The following is a 17,688-nucleotide window of genomic DNA, read 5'->3' on the forward strand; positions in this document are numbered from 1 at the left end:
CATGCTTGGGGTCCCCAGAGGTCAGAAGAGGGCATCAAATCCCTTTGAACTGGAGCTACAGATGGTTGTGAGCCTCCATGGGGCTACCGGTGGTTGAACCTGGGTCCTTTGTCAGTGCTCCTAACTGCTGAGCCAACTCTCCAGCCCTATTGTCTAATATTTTTAAAAAGATAGAAGAGAAAGAAGAGAAAAGAGAACAGGATGACAAAAAGTTACCCTGCATATTGTTGGGTGTGCATCTTGCTTTCATCTGTCTTAACTAGTTCATCAATTTAAAAAAAAAAAACTTCTATCAATAATCTTTAATCTTCAAAAATTCTGTGCCTCTGGCCAAGCAACAAAAAAGTATCAGGTTTGTAGTAAAAAGAAAAAGAAAAAGAAAAAAAAAACAAGGAAAGAAAAGTAGGAAAGAATATCTGAATGTCCTTCACTAAAATCAAAGAGTAAAGAGGGGGAAAAATGGTCAGAACTATTTTTTCCCCCTCTGTCACCAGAACTCTGAAAATTAGCTAAAGGTTTACAGAAAACCAAGGAACATTGATTCAAGAGAAATGACTGAACCCTGAAAGCAAAGCTACCTCCAGCTGTGCTGGCTTTGAAAACCCACAGCCTCGGGATCACAGTGGAAGCCAGCAGCAGCCTGGAGGCCATGGGAGGGGCCACCTGGGTTAGAGCTCCCCCCTGCCTCTGTCCTGGAGAGCTGGCATTCCCATCTCACAGGCTCGGTAGATCTCTGGGGACCTTACTCAAAGACTCTCTTTATTCTGATTCTGAGCATCTTGGAGATGTTTGTTGAGAACATTTAAAAGGAATTGCTGGCCTTGCAGGATGGCAAAGGCGGCTAGAAGCCCTTCCCATGCCAAGCCCAGTGGCCCGAGTTTGATTTATGATGCTCTTGAAAGTTGTCCTCTGACCTCTGCATGCACTATGACACCAAAACCCTTACACACACACACACACACACACACACACACACACACACACACACTTTATTTTTACATAATTGTTTGGCATCATAGCTGCACAGGCTGTAGTATATAACTGGCCTGACTAATAGGCCAACCAAAAATATCTAAAGGAAAACTGGAATTTCAGCTGTCCACAAGACTTGGAAAACTGCTGTGTAGTGTTGGGAGCCTAGAGGTATCCACATGCTGTATATATGTATACAGCCCAGAATGAACAAGAAAGGAAAGTCAGTTCTGGCTTCTGGTTGATCCTGGGGCTTCACACAAGGAGGATGTGTAAGCTAGGTCAGAGTTTCCAGCTGCCTGGCTGAGTGCTGAAGGTGTACTCAACACACACAGACGGCCTACCTGCGGTGACTTGGACAGCTATTGAGGGGGTATCGCTCTGATTAACAGCTAGCACTCACCTAATTGAGCAAGAGTTCCAGTGGATACACGTGAGAGAGATACAGACTATGGAATTAACCCAGAAAAGATGCTAAACAACACTGCGACAGAGTAACAACATGGAGTTGACATATTATCACGTTACAAACATACCAAAAACATCTTGAGGCACATGCCAAGAAGTAAGAAAGCGTGGCATATGTGCAGGAAAGCATATATGTGTCTCCTAGGTGATTCGAAATGCTGTCAAGTTGACAATCAAAACTGATAGTCACAACGTCCACCTCAGTCCCTCAGCCACGGGCAAACATATTGATTACTGCCTCCACATTTTGTCTTTTCCAGGATGCTCATCTGAGGGAAGTCACACTACATGATATTCTGTGTCTGGTTTCCTTCACTGGGCACACTGCCTTTGGGGCACATGTTGCTGCATGTGCCGAAGTCTATCCCCTTTGGATCCTAAGCATTTCAGAATTATAATCGTGCATCATACCTTTTTAAAAAGATTTACTTATTATGTATACAGTGTTCTGCCTGCATGCCAGAAGAGGGCACCAGATTTCATTATAGATAGTTGACAGCCACCATGTGGTTGCTGGGAATTGAACTCAAGACCTTTGGAAAAGCAGCCCGTGCTCTTAACCTCTAAGCCATCTCTCCAGCCCCATGCATCACACATATTTTAACTTCAAGTTTCAAGTGTTTACTGCTAACATATTAAAATCACATTGCTTTTCTGTATTGTTCTAATTTCCAATGAGCTTGCTAAACTCATGTATAGTCTAGGATATATTCTAGTTTTAAAAATAATTTTATTACATTTATGTACTTTTCTGTTATTTGTGTGTGTGTGTGTGTGTGTGTGTGTGTGTGTGTGTGTGTGTACACACTTGTGCCACAATATGCATGTGATAGTCAGAAGAGACCTTTAAGGAGTTTTGGTTCACTCCACCACGTAGATCCTGAGGACCAGTCAATGTTGGCAGGCTTGCTGGCAAGTACCTTTACCCACTAATCCATCTCACTAGCCCAGTTTTTTAAGTGTGTGTATTATACGTGCGGGTGTGTATGCAAGTGGGTGCTCATGTGCACATGTGTGCAGAGGGCAGATGAGGACTCTGGGTGCCCCTATTAGACTTCTATTGCTGTGATAAAGACCGGGACCAAAATCACGTTGGGGAGGAAAGGGCTTATTCCATCTTCTGGCTCTCAGTCCACCTGAGGCAGGTCAGAGCTGGAACTCAAACACGGCAGGAACCTGGAGGCAGGAACTGGAGCAAAGACCATAGAGAAATGCTGCTTACTGGCTTTCTCAGCCTGTTTTCTTTCTTATACACTCCAGGAACCCTTGCGCAAGGGGGTGGCCCTGTCCTACACTGAGCGGGGGCCCTCCTGTATCAATCACTAATCAAGAAAACGTTCCTACAGACTTGCAGAGAGCCAATCTGATAAAGGCATATTCTCAATTGACCAGCCTCTTCCCAGATGACTCTGGCTTATGTCAAATTGAGGAAGGAGGAGGAGGAGGAGGAGGAGGCGTATGAGGAGGAGCAGGAGGAGGAAGAGGAGGAAGGGGAGGAAAAAAAGAAAAGGAGAGGGGAGGGGAGGGGAGGGGAAATCTAACCAGGACTCTGAGAATCTTCTCTCTTTTAATTCCCTTGAGACAGGGTCTCCCACTAAATCTGGGGCTTCTTGTGTTTTAGCTTTCCCTGTTTTGTTTGTTTGCCAGGCTGGTGGCCAGCAAGGCCCAGTCATTCCCCGTCTTTCCCCCTTAGAGCTGGGGCTACAGACAGCTAGAGACTCAAGTGTGGCTTGTTTCTGTGGGAGCTGCAGGTCTGAAATCCGCACAGCTGATTTAACTCACCGAGTCAACCTCCCAGGCCCTGCTGTGTGTGTGCGTGAAGGGATTTTGTGTCTAGATAAATGATTCACTCTAAAATGAACACCACGTTGTCTTTTCTCGTCTGTGGCTTCCACTTCTTTTTCTTGTCTTCTCGTGCTGGCTAAGAGCTCTAAACACACTGAGGAGAAGCAACGTCAACAGGTGTGTTGGCCCAGTAGAGTCTAGTATTTACAGGCTGTGACAACTTTAGGATACGTTTCCAATGAGCTATTTTGAAATATGCCGTTCAGCAGATGTAGGAAGGATGGTTGTCATAGAACGGTTTTTCTTTTAAAAAAAATTTTTTTTTAACTAAAAACAATTTAAAAATAAGGGTTTTGTTCTAAACTGAATTTGATTTTAAGTGTAAATTTCTACGCTGGCATTTCAAGGTTTTCTATGACAATTTCCTCTAATTTGGAGGGGTTATTTGCAGTTGGCTTCATAATTTTTATATCATTTAGCATAATCATTTATGAATTCTATAATTGTATCTTTAATTACAAGGACAATTTAATCTTAAAGTTTTCTTTCTCGATAATGATCATGATTACGTTTTTTTTGTTTTTTTTTTAGGCAGTTCTCATGAAGATAATGTTCTTTTCCACTGAATGCAATTACTTGCAATTTTGCTTCTAAGCCTCCGGATATTTGCTTTACAATATCCCAGCCTTTAAAAAAAAAAAAATTCCATACTCTGCAAATTCTAATCACTTCCTGATACACTTCATGGCAACGTCCAGGTGCCGCGTGCTTTTCTTTCTCAACAATTTGCTGACGATTCGATGTCCAGTCAGCAGTAGTTCCTGTCTCTGCTCTCAAGCAGAGAGTCAATGTTTGTTCAGACCGCGGGGAGACAGAGGCGCAAACAGGAGCAAATAGCATCCTACCTCTTGTCCTGGTGCTGCCTCTGTGGAGCCTCCCTTCCGATCACGGCTCACGGCTGCAATTATGGGAACTGCCACTGTGGTCAGTCACCTCCACTCACGTGCCAGCCAGTTCTTGCGCTGGCTACCAGGCAACTCCACACAGCACTCGGCTGCCTGGCTCGCCCAGCTCAGAACCTAAGCCCCTGGCACATCTTCCCTGCTCACTCGGACGCCTCTTGGCTCCCATCAAGCTTCGTGCACAAAAACAAGTTCAAATGTAAAAATTCCTGAAGATTTCTAGATTATGCCGACAGAAGTAAATGGGATAGTAAACTATCTAAAGGAAGCCATTAATAGACGACCTCATATATAATATGATCCCACTTTTTTTTTTCTTGGCTTTTCGGGGCAGGATCTCTCTATGTAGCCTTGGCTGTCCTAGACTCGTTTTGTAGACCAGGCTGGCCTCGAACTCACAGTGATCTGCCTGCCTCTGCCTCCCGAGAGCTGGGATTAAAGGCGTGCACCACCATGCCAGGCCAGTTGGGCACGAAAACTTTTACAGCCACTGATTGGATAATGGACAAATGCCTTAAGCATTCCTTTCTAGCCACTCTTCTGAATCGCCCCCGAGAAGACCATCAACTTTGTGATACACTGACCACATAGTGTTGTAGACATGTTGTAGACAAGAGGCTCGCAAAAACGCTTTCCTCAGAAGTTGCATCTGGTTCGAGGTAGGATTAGCGCTGACTTCCTGCCGCTGACTGAGGACAAGACCTGTGTCTGTCCTATCTACTGCTCTTGCTCGGTGCCCTGTTAAAAGAGAATTTGCAAAACTCAAGACTCTCTCCACCGATCGCATGGTGCAAACGCTTTAAAATAGCTGCAGTGATTGTGTGCACATGTGTGTGTGCATGTGTGCAAGTGTGTGTATGCATGCGTGTGTGCATATGTGTGCGTGTGTGTGTGTGTGTGTGTGTGTGTGTGTGTGTTCTTTCTTCTGTCCTTGCCCATGAGGACACAGAGTAGGTGTATTTCTCTCTCAGACAATCGCTGAACTGACTTGTTGCCAGCACTGGCGGGTTTGCCAGCAAGTCCCTGGGATCTTCCTGCCTCTGCCATCCAGGGCTGAGATTATAGGTGTGTGCCAAGCCTGACTTTTTTAAAAATTAAGATTTACTTATTTTATTTATTGTATATGAGTACTTTATCTGCAGAAGAGGACACCAGATCTCATTATAGATGTTCGTGAGCCACCATGTGGGTGCTGGGACTTGAACTCAGGACCTCTGGAAGAGCAGGCAGTGCTCTTAACCACTGAGCTATCTCTCCAGCCCCAAGCCTGGCTTTTTACATGGCTCCTTGGCATATAGATTCAGGTCTTCAGCCTTGTGTGACAAGCACTAAACTCACTATGTGGACTCCCAAAGCCCTGGAAATTGTCTCCTAAAACAAAGATTTCCATGCTGCCATTTGACACAGGTCTAACTGGCACCCTTCTAGGTTTGTAGTTACAGCACGCCTGGTGTGCTGTAGGTGCCTTTGTATACATTTGAAGTCACCGCTCTGAAAGTTGTTATGCCACCTGCATTTACAGTTCAGTAAACAGATGCAATCGCTTGGTGCCACACTAGCTGAGCCAGCATGGAAACCTGGCACTTCTGTTTCCAGGACATTTGCTGCCTGGGTTTGAGTGCGGCTGCCTTGTCTCCACCTCCACCTGTTTGCCTCTACACCCTGCTCTGCAGTGTTTTTCTTCATCAGTCTTCCGGATCAGTCCAAGCTATCTGGAACTGCTCCGAGGGTGTCTTTTCCTTCACACAATAGCTGATGCCGTGGGTACTGAGAGCGCTGTGGGTACTAATAATCTACTGGCAACAACACAGCATCACCCATGGAAATGATTAGTGACAGGTAAACTACACGTCTCTGCAAAAAAAGTAGTTGTGTTGTGTTTTCAGAATGAGGCCCAGCGTCCTTTATGGACTTTGTGTCATCACTTCTGGGAGGACCCCATTTCCGCCTCCATTGCTCTGCAGCCTGAGAGTCCACGCAAATGTGTCCTCACCACAGAAGGGTCTGTACAGTCACTTGAAGGCTTGGTTGGATATAAAGAATGGACGCAGTTTGGGGTAGTCTGGAAGTTTCTAACCAATTAGGGCCCTGTCCTCTGTGGAAACATACCAGGTAAACACTGCATTGACTTAGCTCTGTGTCAAAGGTCATGACCAGACTTCTGGGAAATTATATTCAACTAGAATTTTTAAATTGCTGGAAAGATGGTTCGGCAGCTAAGAACACTTGCTGCTCCTCCAGAAAACCCAGGTTCTTTCCCCTGCACGTATGGCAGACAGCCTGTAAGTCTAACTCCAGAGGATCTGACTCCCTCTTCTGGCCTCCATGAGCACTGCACTTGAATGTGTGCGCACACACATGTAAAATGTAAAAACAACTGAAGATCATATAAGAAACAGAAAACAGTGTTTCTGTGATTATAAATGACCCACTGGTGGTATTGTTTGTTTGAGTCAAGGTCTTGCTTTGTGGCCTAATTCTGTTCTCAAATTCAAGATGCCTCAGCTTCTCAAGGACTGGGTATATAGGCGTGGGCCACCATATCTGGTTTTTATAGAAAATTTTTTGTTTTGTTTTGCTTTTTTGAGACAGGGTTTCTCTGTGCAGCCTTGGCTGTCCTGGGATCTCTTTGTAGACCTCGAGGCTGGCCTTGAGCTCTGCTGGGATTACAGGCATGTGCAAATGGCTCCCGGCTTCATAGAAACTTTTTATACTGGGTTATCTGCCACCTGATAAATAGATAAATAATCTGTGGAAGAGTCAAACATTGAAATACTTGTCAATAAAAAGAAATTAAGTTTTACCGCCGAGTGCGGTGGCACATGTCTGTAATCCCAGCACTCGGGAAGCTGAGGCCTCTGTGAGTTCGAGGCCAACCTGCTCTACAAAGTGAGTCCAGGACAGTCAGAGATATACAAGGAAATCCTGCCTCAACAAAACAAAACAGAAAAAGAAAGGAAAAGAAAAAAAGAAAGAAACTAAGTTTGGACATGTGGTATAACATGAACCAACCTTGAAATCTTTCAAAGTGAAATAAGGCAGTCACAGCAGACCTCACGTGGCACGATGCCTTTGCACAGCACATCCAGAAGAGAGGGCACCTGTTGCACCAGCTGGCAAAAGCGTGAGCGAAACTTGAATTGTACACTTTGAAGGGGTGGATGGTATGAGACACATCTCTCCTATCTCCGTAATGCTCCACATTTTTGCTTTGTGGCTTTAAAGTCTTAGTGGCTTGTTCTGAATTAGAATGTAGCGCTAACAATTAAGAGGAGTGATGGTTGTGAACAGGGTCACTTGAATCATCCACTCCAGCTCAAGGCCGCGCGGTCGGCACTGAACACTGCCATTATTTGAAAGGGCAAGGTTATAAATAGCCTGGCTGTCATGCCTATGTAACATGATGACTGCGCTTCCCCGACATCCTCTCAAATCTACAGCGAGGGCCTAAAGAAAGCTGTCACAAGCTCTGCTGAGGAGAAGGTGGGACCCAGCCAGCGTGCTGTGCTCCTGTGGGTCACGACCCCCGTGTGGATGAAGGAGGGGGTCACATATCAGATACTTACATTATGATTCCTAACAGTAGCACAATTTACAGTTATGAAGCAGCAACGGAAGTAATTTTATAATGGGGGGGGCGGGGCGGTCGCCACAACATGAGGAACTGTATTAAGGGTTGACGCACTAAGGAAGGTTGAGAATCACTGAATGAAAGGCTGAATGACAGAGATCTGTGGCTAACCTGCACAGGCTAACCTGTCTATAAACTGATAAACCCACAAGCTGAGCCCCACTCTCTCATGCAACACCGTGTGTAGGGTCAGGCACCATCTTCCGGGAGAACTAACCGAAGTGTGTGAAATGTTGGTGGAGTCTCCTGGCAGTGCCTAGAGCCCTGACTCAGGCCGTTCAGGGTGGTCTGTGACCAGTTTGCCCAAGTGTAGGAAAAGGTTCTCCAGCGCATCTTCAACTAGGACTATATCAGGGAGACTTGGAAGATACCTATTAAATGAAATTTTAAAATATGGGCTGGAGAGATGGCTCAGCGGTTAAGAGCACTGTCTACTCCTCCTAAAGCACCTGGGTTCAATTCCCGGGACCCATGGGGCAGTGCACAGCTGTAATTGCAGTTCCAGAGGATCTGGCACCCTCACATATACATGCAGACAGAACACCAATGCACATAAAAATAAAATGAATCTTTTGAAAATATTCTTAAAACGTTATTGTGGAATCCATAATAAATCTATGCATTTTTTTTACTGCAATTTAATCTCACCTAACCATTTAATGCAGGTACAAAGAAACTCTATGGTTCTCTTTATGAAACTGCAACCCGTCATTAAAATCTTTTGCAGAAAGCCTTAGGGGATCACAAATTGAGGCCACTAGTCCATTAATGCCTTGGGAAGTGGGGTGTGTGTGATCACGAGGGTGTGCAGAGACCAGAGGTGGACACTGATTGTCTCCTCATTTTTTGAGACAGGGTCTCCTACTGAGCCTAGAGCGCATCAATCTGGGAGGCTAGCCAGCCCGTGCGGTTCAGGCATCCTGTTCTCAACCCCTCTTACCCAGCTATGGGGCTATAGCGCACTCCTATGCCTCCTTTTTCACATAGGTCTCAGAGATCTGAGCTCGAGCTCTCATGCTTGCGTGGCTGCAAGCTCTTTGCTGACTGAGCCATCTTCCCTGTACTGTGTAGGTCAAAGCAAGCCCAAGCCGATGGTTTCCTTTTTTTATTTTTCTGGCAATGCTGGGAATCGAACCCAGGACCTCACTCATGCCACGTAAGTGCCCTCTACTGAGCGACAGCCCCAGCTCTCCATGAATGTCTCTATTTCTCTTTTCTGTTGTGTGTGTCTTGCATACCTCTACTGGAAATTGCAGTGGCTGTGGTTGCTTCCCAAATACCAAAGAGTCTGACTGTATTTCAGGACTTTTCACTTCAGAAGCAAGCTTTGCCTCCCACGCATGGGTCAACAGAGCATGAGTTTCATACGTACTGAACCATTAAACATAAAGTATGGATTTACCTTAAATTTAGCTATACTTAACCTTTTAGACCAAAATATTAATCTCATTTAAATAAATTAAATTTATTAATTACTAATAAGCACTAACCTAATCAAAAGTAAAAGATTAAGAGCCAACATCTTCTGTTCCTTTGTTCCTTTTTCTTCTTTACTCCCCCCCTCCCGCCCCCCAAGACAAGATTTCTCTGTGTAGCCTGGGCTACTTGGACTAACTTTGTAGACTAGGCTGGCCTCGAACTCACAATGATCCGCTTGCCTCTGCCTCCCAAGTGCTGGGATTAAAGGCGTGCACCACCTCGCCTGGCCACTAGTCTTTATTTATTTTTTATTTTTATTTTTTGGTTTTCGAAGCAGGGTCTCTCTGTGTAGCGTTGGCTGTCCTGGACTTGCTTTGTAGACCAGGCTCTCCTCAAACTCACAGTGATCCTCCTGTCTCTGCCTCCCAAGCGCTGGGATTCAAACTGAGTCTTTCCACTGTTTAAAACGCCATAGTCAGGCAGGGCATGGTGGTGCACGCCTTTAATCCCAACACTCGGGAGGCAGAGGCAGGCAAATTGCTGTGAGTTCGAGGCCAGCCTGGTCTAGAAAGTGAATCTAGGACAGCCAAGGCTACACAGAGAAACCCTGTCTCAAAAAACAAAACAAATTAACAAATAAACAAATAAAATGCCATAGCCTTGTACCACCCATCACCAGACTCTGGTACTAAGTTAGATAGGATGCTCTCTCACAAACTGTCACTCACTGTAAACCCAACAGAGCTACTCATAGACCATTACTATTCACGTCCCTTCTACCCTGCTTATATATCTTAGGAGACTGTTTTCAAGCTAATTTGTGACAGAAACCCCAAGACTCCACCAAAACTAGTTCCCCCCTGCCTTTTCATATCCGAAGCTCTCATTCTTTTGTTGTTGTTGCTGTTGTTTGCTTTTTGAAACATGGTTTCTCTGTATGTTCGAACTCACAGAGATCTCTGCCTCCTCTGCTGGAATTAAAGGCTCGGGCCATCACCAGCCTCTCACTCCTTCTTTTAAAAAACTGGTTGTAATGTATAAACATACAACTTACTAATCTGTGAATCTCCTGGGAAACCTTATGCTCCCCACTCTTAAGTCAGGAAACAGCTTCATATGATACTTTTCCCCCCTTAGTCTGTATTCATTATGCAACCTTCCAATCTCGTTTGTTTCTGTGGAGTTATGGATGGCAGTTACATGGTAGGTTTATCTTTGATTGTTAGTTGGCAAGATGCTAGATAAGCTTGTTCAATTTAAGTTAAAATTTTAAAGCGAAGGAAGACGGGGTCAGTGGGATGGCATGGTGGGTAACGGTGCTCGCGACCAAGCCTGACCATGTGGGTTCGATCCTCAGAATTCACATGGGAGAAGGAAAGGACCACACTGGGCAAGCCGTTCTCCTTGATCTCAACACGCACACTGTGATGCATACTAAAATAAACGCAAAAAGATTAATAAAGGGGGAACATAACAATGATAAGGACGGAACATTTTTTTTTTAAAGAGCAAATGTCTAAAAATACCAGTTCCAGGGTAGGGATGCAGCCAGTGGCACAGCGTTTGCCTAATGAGGCCTTGGCTTGACCCTCAGCTCTGCCAAAAGAAAGAAAAAGAATTTGTATTTTTAACAACAGCCTTATTAAGACATATTTCACTCAGCATACAATTTCCCCATTTAGAGTGTTCAACTCGGTGACTTAATATATGCGCAGGGTTGTACTGCCATTGTGGGATGATTTTACAATGCCTCATCATGCCAGAGAGATTTCCCCACAGCCAGTCCACCCATCTCCATCCCTGTAACCCCTGGCCCCTGAGATGCTGTAGGACCACCAGTTCCTTTGTGTTGGTGTGGGTTTGATTATTCTGGACTTTGCATGTGAATGGAGCCCCACAGTATGTGACTGGGGGGATGGCTTCTTCCACCAAGCACCCTATCATCTAGGTCCATCCATGCTGCTGCGTCCTCTATCAATAGTTAACGGACTCTCTAGAGCTGTTAAACAGTTTAGCTAGTCAGTAACACATGATCATAATATTTCACCTGTTTTCTTTCCTTTTGTGTGTTAAGGTCCCACCCACAGCCTCACACACACAGCTCTTTGCCATGAAGCCATATCCCCCAGCTTTTGGTTATCATATCACAATGCTACGAGTGTTTTGTATGAGCTTTTCAGTTCTTGTGAGTACCTGCCTGGGCATGGGGCTGCTGGATCACACGGTAAGTCTTAGGCTTGTTTTTGCGGAACTTCCAGGCTGTGCAAACAGGCTGCTCCATTTTATGCCCCCCTCGGTCATAGATGAGGGTCCAGTGTCTCCACACAGGTCCCCACATTTGCTATTCTTTTCCATTACAGCCATCTTTGTGGATGTGAAGTGGTCTCTTGTGTGACTATTTACTTTTACTGGGACCGTGCAAGCTAGGAGGTCATTACAGGAAAAACAAAGGAAGACCTGTCCTGTCCTGGCTGTCATCTGATAGATGGATGTTCCTCACAGGGTCCATTGTCTTTCAGATCAGTATTTCTCAATTTGTTCTTTTTGTACCCTGTGCCCTCTTTAAAAAAAAAAAAATCTAACAGCTTATGCTACCTTAAGAGTCTCATATGTTCCTAGGCTGAGAATAATTAGCCTGTTATCTGAGGCCTTTTCCCTCCAAAGACCAGTAAAATAAATCTGCCAACTTTGAACTGGTCACTTGCCAAGAACAATAAACATGATTTCATCAAAAAGGGGACATTGAACCTTCAGAAGAATAGAAGAATGATTGCAAGATAAAAGTCTTTTCTAAGATGATTTTATCTGTACACACACATACACACACACACACACACACACACACACACACACACACACACGGTACAAACCGTCCCCTATTGTGCTTAATTTCCAGCAGTAAAGTTCTTACATCTCCTATGGCTTTGCATAACTCCTCCTCTGTGTGGGCTCAATTTTCTTATCAATTATATTTTATTTTGAACTTATTAAACGAGCCTACCTCCCTAACAACCCGGCTAACCCAAACAATCAGAAAAGGATATTAAAGAACACTACAATGAAACCTTAAGGATATCAGTCCCTGGTGTAATCAGCAGGGTTTCAGCAGACCGGCAATTCCACTAAAGTTGCTGCTGGAACCTGGAGCAGCAGCTGGAACCTCACACCTCAGCTGGAGTCCAAAGCCTTGAAACTTTCCCTGGAGCAGTTCTCTTTAGGAGACTCTTGAAGTGCAGCAATGAACAGCCAAAAACCAAGTCCCAAGCAAATAGCCTCCTCCCCTGTTTTGGGCATATATATATATCCTTTTAGTCGCCTCAAGGCTGTTTTTTTTTAACCAAGCTCCCCCACGAGTAGTTTGACCTCTATGTGGAAAAACATCCTGCTTTCTCATATCTAAATGGTAAACATCCCTCCCACACTTGGGATCAAAACAGAAACAAGTTTATCTCCCCTTCACCTCTGCTAGAAACTTAGGCCAGAATAATCTTGACACTCTATTAGGCTAGTAGACCTCTGACATGGGGCACACAAATTGGTGAAAACAGAGAAAGGCATGTTGCCTCAGCCTGAGCCAAGAATGTTCTCATAGCCACCTCCAGTACCAATTTCAAGCAGTTTCGTCACTAAAAATACTAGCCCTGCTTAACCAATCTTAATACACGACTGTCCTTCTTTGAAGGACGGATGTCAAGACCGTTAGAGAAATTGCTGATGAGGGCACCATAACGGATGGCTCAGTTTGATACTGTCTGGCATGTGCTGGTCAGTCTTAGCCTTTCTAAGACTAAGGGGTAATAAGCCATTCATGATGTAACAGAAGTACAACGGGCCTCATAAAAATTGTTCCTGCCTGGAAAATTGAAAGAGATGGATAAAGAGATGACTCAAAAAGTAAAAGCATTTGCTGCTCGTCCAGAGAACCCAGGTTCAATTCCTAGCGCCCACCTGGAGGATCACAGCCACCTGGAACTCCAGTTCCAGGGGATCTGATGCCCTTTTTTGGCTTCCACGACGGCCAGGCATGTACATGGTACACGGATGCACATCCAGGCAAAATAGCAAGACACAGAAATGTAGGCATAAAGTCATTATGTAATTTAAATGCTGATTTCTATACACCTCCCAACAGCCATGTCTGGTTGCAATCCTTGTTCTGAGAATCTCCTAACGCAACATCTTGTAAACGCTGCTCCCCATTTGTCCCCTGATATTTTAATAAGACAGCTTACAGCCAATCACTGAGCAGGGGAAGAGTATAGGGCTGGACTTCCTGCCACGTAGGGGAGGAGGACTTAGAAAAGGAAGTAGAAGATTCAGCCACAGGCAGAGGTGCAGGAGAGATGAAGAAGATTCCCCTGGAGCAATATAATTTGGGATTATGGCAAAGATGGAGTCAGGATAACATAGAGGGTTAGGAATAGACACTACTCAAGATTGTGCTGTGGATTTCTGGCGAGCACCACCTTCACTCCCTGAGTCCGTTCCGCTGTGGAGGTGACCTGACTGACGCAGACGGCCTTTGCAGGTGCAGAAATCGACCTTGCAGTTCCCAATAATGTCTGAACCAATCAGAGTCCTTGTGACTGGAGCAGCAGGTCAAATTGCGTATTCGCTGTTGTACAGTATTGGAAATGGTTCTGTCTTTGGTAAAGACCAGCCCATCGTTCTTGTGCTCTTGGCTACCATCCCCCATGATGAACATTCTAGACGGGGTCCTGAGGGAGCTGCCGGATTGTGCCCTACCCCTTCAAATATGTCATTGCAATGGACAAAGAAGACATTGCCTTTAAAGACCTGGACGTGGCTGTCCTTGTGGGCTCCATGCCAAGAGGGAAAGTATGGGAAGGAAAGACCTCCTGAAAGCAAATGTGAAAAGCTTCGAATCCCAATGGTCCTGCCTCGGAGAAGTATGCCAAGAAATCCGTTAAGGTCACTGTTGTGGGAAACCCAGGCAATGAGAGTTGCCTGACAGCCTCCAAGTCAGCGCCATTGATCCCCCAGGAGAACTTCAGTTGCCTGACTCACTTGGACCACAACTGAGCAAAATCTCAAATTGCTCTTCAACTCAGTGTAACTGCTGAGGACGTAAAGAATGTTGTCATCTGGGGAAACCATTTATCACCTCAGCATCCAGATGTCAGTCATGTCAAGGTGAAATTGCAAGGAAAGGTGGCTGCTGTGCATGAAGCCCTAAAAGATGGCAGCTGGCTCATGACTGTGCAACAGTGTGGCGCTGCTATCATCAAGGCTCGGAAACCGGCCAGTGCAATGTCTGCTGCAAAAACCCTCTCGGCCCACATCAGAGACATCTGTCTGGTTTGGGAGCCCAGAGGGAGAGTTTGTGTCAATGGGTGTCATCTCTGACGGCAACTCCTGTAGTGTCCCTGGTGACCCACTCTACTCGCTCCCTGTCGTGGTCAGGAACAAGTTCTGTCTGTTTGTGGAAGGCCTCCCTGTGAATCATTTCTCATGTGAGAAAATGGACCTTCCTGCAAAGGCAGGAGGAAAAGAAACTGCTTCCGAATTTCTTTCCTCTGCACAACTAGACAACCATGTTTATGCCAGTGACTATCCCAAAGCTGAGGAATCAAAATGTCATCTTTGGGCCCTAGTGCCAAACAGTAATAATGCTGTACTCAAATTGTGAACAAATTTTAAACACCATGTGCTCCGTGGTGCAGAGTTGTGAAAGTCTCTCATGCTCTTAGTGTTGTGAGCTGAATAAAAACATCTTCAAGTGGAAAAAAACAGATTGTGTTCTGAAGCTTATAAACATATAGAAAAGAGTCTCAGTTATTTATATGATAGTCGGGTTAAGAGAGAAACTAAGAAAAACAAACACAGTTTAATTTAAAAACAAAAAAACTCCAACATATAAAATATATGTTTTTAAAATTGAACCTGAGCTACTTTTTAGATTTCTGGGTCTAACTATCAATTTAGAGGGAGATCCAAGAATTTGCCCAACATCTGAGAAGATAATATACACTGACTTTAGGTATTGACTTTAGGTCCTGACTTTAAGGTATTGTAAATGTGGACCAGGTCTGCTACAACACTCAAGAGCTTCTGTAGCCTAAAGTGAACTCTGGTAAAGTGTGTGCATGTGGATTGAGATGGATCATCCACCGGAAGTGGGGAGGGGAGCCTTGGAGGTAGAGTTCCTACTTATTATGTGCATAGTCTGGTTTGTATCCTGAGAGCTCAGGAAGGAGAAGAGGAGAGGGAGGAAAGAGAAGCAAAGGAAGGTACACACAATTTCACACACAATTTCAGTATTGCATGGTATTCAAGAATGATCCCTGGGGAGCTCGCTCAGCAGTTGAGAGGACCCAGGTTCAGTTCCCAGCACCTACATGGCAGCTCATGTAGGTATGTATTTGTGTGTGTTGTCTGCATGTGTGTATATGCATCATGTGCATGCACTACTCTCAGAGGCCAGAGAGGGCTTTGGATCTCCTGGAACAGGAGTCACAGAAGGTTGTGACCAGCCACATGGGTGCAGGGAATAGAACCCAGGTCCTCTGCAAGAGCAGCTAGTGTTCATAAATGCTGAGCCATCCCATCGGCCCCAGACTGAGCTACTTCTGAATGTCAACAGTCCATAGCAAAGCTCAAGAATAGCCAGTGAGATAGCTCAGGTTGAAGGCACCTGTCACTAAGCCTGGTGACCTCAGCTCAATTTCTACAAGGTAGAGTAAGAAAACCCACTCCATAGCACTGTCCTCTGGTCTCCACACTGTGGCACACATGCATGCATAGATGTAATCAGAAAAAAAGAGAGGGGGCTGGAGAGATGGCTCAGAGGTTAAGGGTACTGACTGCTCCTCTGGAGGTCCTGAGCTCCGTTCCCAGCAACCACATGGTGGCTCACAACCATCTATAAGGTGATCTGATATCTTCTTCTGGTCTGCGGGTGTATGTGCAGCCAAGAGCACTGTATACATAATAATAAATAAATAAATCTAAGAGAGAGAGAGAAAATAAAACTGAAAAAGAAGAATACAAAAATATCTATCATTCAATTAGACAATATTTAGAAGATATCTAACATTCAATAAAAATCACTAGATTGGCCAGGTGTGGTGGTTCACACCTTTAATCCCAGCACTTGGAAGGCAGAGGCAGGCGGATCGCTATGAGTTCGAGGCCAGCCTGGTCTACAAAGTGAGTCCAGGACAGCCAAGGATACACAGAGAAACCCTGTTTCAAAAATACAAAAAACAAACAAACAAATGACTAGATTAGGGTTGGGAAGTAATAACCTATAATAAATAGAAATGTCAGTTAATATAAGCAGACCCACAGGTGAGGAATGGTGGTGGTCAAGGACATTTAGCAAATACAATGGTTATTATATGTTGTTTCAGATTTTTAAAAAAACCAAAATAAACAAAAAACAAAACAAAAACCACATGCTATATGCTCAAGAAGGTAAATAACAGCATGACCACACTTTAGAATGACACCGGAAATTAAAATGTTCACATGCCGAGCATGAGTGCACATACCTGTAATTCCACCTGGCCGGGAGGCTGAAGTGGGGGGCAGGGGGGTTTCCTAAGTCTAGGAGTTCCAGAGAAGCCTGGACACCAGAGTAGAAAGCACAAAAGGATGGATTAGCAGATGTGGAGACAGAGCTCACCTAACTGAGGGGCTTGCCAGGGAGGACTGACAAAGGAGTGGGCGTGGCAGGCTGGCTCAGTGGATAAAGGGGCTTGCCACCAAACCCTAGGAGCTGAGAGAAGGAGGGAACACAAAAGGAATTCCCTGAGGAGAAAGCCTATCAACACCTGGAATAGAGAACTCTAGAAGTGACAGTAACATGAGGAATTTTTTTTTTTATTACTCACAAAACACTTTATATGTCTAAAACTATATCTACTGCTGTATCTTTTAAAAGCCAAGAGTAGGGCTGGAAAGATGGCTCAGCGGGTTAAGAGAGCTTGTTGCTCTTACAAAGGGCTGGGGTTGGGGCTCAGTTCCCAGAGCTCACATGGTGGCCTACGGAGTTCATAAGCAATTTTTATTTAGGATCTCCATTTCCAGGGGATCCCATGCTCTCTCCTGACCAAGGGCATCAAGCACACACATGGTGCATATAGGCTCTCATACACATAAAATAAAGAAATAAAAAGAAAGCCACGGGGGTGCACACCTTTAACCTCAGCTTTTCCAGAGGCTGAGTAAAGTAAGATGTTCACAAGTTCAAGGCCTGCCTAAGAGACATAATGAAACTTTGCATTTGGGCCAGGCATGGTGGTGGCGCACGTCTTTAATCCCAGCATGTGGGAGGCAGAGGCAAGTGGATCGCTGTGAGTTCGAGGCCAGCCTGGTCTATAAAGTGAGTCCAGGACAGCCAAGGCTACAAAGAGAAACACTATCTCCAAAAACAAAAAAAAAGAAAGAAAGAAAGAAAGAAAAGAAACATTCTCTTCAGAAAATAAT

General features: G+C 44.8%; 1 pseudogene across 1 annotated transcript; it reads left to right on the forward strand.

Annotated features, from left to right (window-relative positions):
- The first annotated feature begins 13,516 nt into the window (after positions 1 to 13,516).
- On the forward strand, positions 13,517 to 14,902 carry LOC311584375 (malate dehydrogenase, cytoplasmic-like; annotated as a pseudogene). Its single transcript has one exon. The product of its transcript is annotated as a malate dehydrogenase, cytoplasmic-like (transcript).
- Positions 14,903 to 17,688: the final 2,786 nt, after the last annotated feature.

Source organism: Acomys minous (assembly GCF_964271855.1).
Source record: "Acomys minous genome assembly, chromosome: 15".
Taxonomy (NCBI): domain Eukaryota; kingdom Metazoa; phylum Chordata; class Mammalia; order Rodentia; family Muridae; genus Acomys; species Acomys minous.